This window comes from Octopus bimaculoides, chromosome 26 (genome assembly GCF_046866305.1).
Source record: "Octopus bimaculoides isolate indiv1 chromosome 26, ASM4686630v1, whole genome shotgun sequence".
In the NCBI taxonomy this organism is placed as follows: domain Eukaryota; kingdom Metazoa; phylum Mollusca; class Cephalopoda; order Octopoda; family Octopodidae; genus Octopus; species Octopus bimaculoides.
Genome location: NC_142953.1, coordinates 10,328,305 through 10,331,972, shown reverse-complemented (window position 1 = coordinate 10,331,972; position 3,668 = coordinate 10,328,305).

Genomic DNA, 3,668 nt, shown 5'->3' with positions numbered 1-3,668 from the left:
ATATATATATATATATATATATATATATATATATATATATATATATATATATATATATGGACATAAGCATATAGATACATATATAAATGTATGTATAGGTGTATGAACATATATGTATGCATGTACCTACATATGTGCCTAAATGTATGCCTGTATGTATGTATGTATCTTTGAGTGTGTATGTAACTACAGAAAGCATATCAAAATTAAAACGGGTCAAACGAACGACAAGTCACGGTTGGTGGACCTTGAAAATGGTTCGTCCCACCCCCATCTATACGTTGTGACTCTTCATATACAGATAGTCTCTGTGGGGACCCACGGTATTGGCACCAGAATTTGCCAGGCTCCCACTAATCTATGGGGAACGAAAAGTTTTTGGATGTGTGTGTGTGTGTGTGTGTGTACGTGCGCGCGCACGATGTGTGTTCGTATTTATATATATATATATATAATACATATATATATATATATATATATATATATATATATATATATATATATATATATATGCGTGTGTGTATTTATGTATGTGTATACATACATAAATACACACAGCCACACATATAACGGTTTTTCTTATATATATATATATATATATATATATATATATATATATATATATATATAAATATATATATATTTATATATATATATATATATATATTTATATATATATATATATATATATATATATATATATATATATATATATATATATATATATTTATATATATATATATATATATATATATATATATATATATATATATATATATATATATATATATATAAATCCTGATTATGTTGAAAACAAAAGTTGAAGTGATGGTCACGAAAGAGATGCGCTTGACTGGATCGCTTCATGGTAATTTCTTTCGTCCCGTTTGAGCTTTTCGGGCCCCAAATTCTTTCCTATGGCGGTGAGAGCGTGCGAAGTTGGCGTTGCTTTTTATCTCGTCGCTGCAGGCTGGGCAGGCAATTCTCATGAAATAGAAAGGGGAAAGGGCTAACAGAGAATGTAGTGAGTAAAAAAGTTTAAAATGAAATATAAAAGAAACAAATAAAATTCTAGAATATTCATTAAAGTTACCTGTAACGAGGAGAATCAATTAGTCAGTTCAATAATTAATTCTGGTTAATGAAAAGGGTGAGAGTAATAGTTGAATTTAAATTAATTTGAAATCTATTTGAACTCGAATCAGAATTTTTACATGTAGTGGGTAGAGAATCTGATATTAGGTAAGTAAGATGATAACTCCGATATGTTCTAGTGTTATTAATCCTCGTCAGCGAAATGTAAAGTATTAAGAGAAGAAACAATCAAAAGTACAACGACAGCAACAACAATATTCCATCATCATTTACCAAAGTTAAAGAAAAAAGGAGACTCCGAGTCAGGTCAGATCGAGAAAAAAAAATTGGAGAATGTGATGTATGTTAAAAAATATATTGTCGCCTTGCTCGATATATTTTTTGCAAGAAAATGAATGAATGTAACACACCTATGGTTTCCAGACATTCACGGACGCTTCCATTTGGCCTAGAAGGAAAAGTTGGATGAAACCACGCCCCCAACGTGCAACAGAATGACCTCATTGTCCGGGTTCACTAACATTAAGAACCGGTCAAGTACTTTTATCGACTTACACCTTCCACTCAAAATTACTGGCTTTGTGTTTAAATCAGCAGCAGCAGCAACAACAACAACAACAACAACAACAACAACATCGTACCTTGCCCCAGTTCGCGTTTAGCCAGACTGGAGCATTTACTTTTCCGCTTCCTGTGAAAAAAAAAAGGCTTTCCCGCCGGTCAGGCCATCTCCAGCGCCCTCTGGGAAGTGGGCTTGGCATGCTATGGCAGCTGACGTGCAGACCCACTCTGTAGCTATACTACCTACAGATTTTTCTGGGTAGTGAGCAGGTGTAATCTCCGTTTGTAATTTAAAAAATGTGATGGGTCGTTGCTTGATCTACATCAGCATTTCGAACACCGCTCCTCAGTTTGTTTCTACCTGTTCTTTTTTGCAGTCTGTTTGATCCGTTTTGCTTGTTTGTTTCAGGTTCTTCATCTAATCCAGGGTTAATGCCAAGTTCCCTTGTGAATTTGCAAGCTCCCTTGACAATAGAATGTGATCTTTTACTGCTTTCGTGTTAGCACACAAGCCACAGCATCCAGTCCTCTGTACTATATAAGTACCTCTTCATTGCTATTGTGGAGGTCTTATAGCACAGTTCTACCTGCATCATTCTTCTTCCCCCCATTACTTCTCGGTAGGTACAGACGATCAACGTCTGGTTTTGGGTGGTGCATGTTCTTAGATGTTAGTAGTTTTCTTCTCTTCCTGTCCAGGCGTTGGAGCTCTGTAAGATTCCAGTTAATGATGCTAAAACTGTATTGGACTACTGGAAGTGCCAGGGTGTTAATGGATGCGATTTTGGAAGTTGAGTTCGGTTTTTAGTATGAGTCTTATTCTCCTGTAATACTCCTTTCTTATTTTTTTTCCTTCATAGTAGCTTGTTGTATACCATCTCCTTCGTTTTTGTTGTTTTTGTTTTCGTTATTTTTTGTTGAAAGGAAATATAAGTCTAGAACACGCCAATTCGTAAAGAAGAGGTCTTTAGTACAGGAAGTTATGCAGAACGAGAACAACGAAGATATCGACGACGATAATGTTGATGATGATGATGATGATGATGATGATGATGATGATGGTGATGGTGATGATGGTGATGGTGATGATGATGATGATGGTGATGGTGATGATGGTGATGATGATGATGGTGATGATGATGATGATGGTGATGATGGTGATGGTGATGATGGTGATGGTGATGATGATGATGATGGTGATGGTGATGATGGTGATGATGATGATGGTGATGATGATGATGATGATGATGATGATGATGGTGATGATGGTGATGGTGATGATGGTGATGGTGATGATGGTGATGATGATGATGGTGGTGATGATGATGATGATGGTGATGATGATGATGATGATGATGATGATGATGATGGTGATGATGATGATGATGGTGATGATGATGATGATGATGATGATGATGGTGATGGTGATGATGGTGATGGTGATGATGGTGATGATGATGATGGTGGTGATGATGATGATGATGGTGATGATGATGATGATGATGATGATGATGATGGTGATGATGATGATGATGGTGGTGATGGTGATGATGATGATGATGACGATGGTGATGATGATGATGATGATGATGATGATGATGGTGATGATGGTGATGGTGATGATGGTGATGGTGATGATGGTGATGATGATGATGGTGGTGATGATGATGATGATGGTGATGATGGTGATGATGGTGATGGTGATGATGATGATGATGATGATGGTGATGATGATGATGATGATGATGATGATGATGGTGATGATGGTGATGATGGTGATGATGATGATGGTGATGATGGTGATGGTGATGATGGTGATGGTGATGATGGTGATGGTGATGATGGTGATGATGATGATGGTGGTGATGATGATGATGATGGTGATGATGGTGATGATGGTGATGGTGATGATGATGATGGTGATGATGGTGATGATGGTGATGGTGATGATGATGATGATGATGATGGTGATGATGATGATGATGATGATGATGATGATGATGGTGATGATG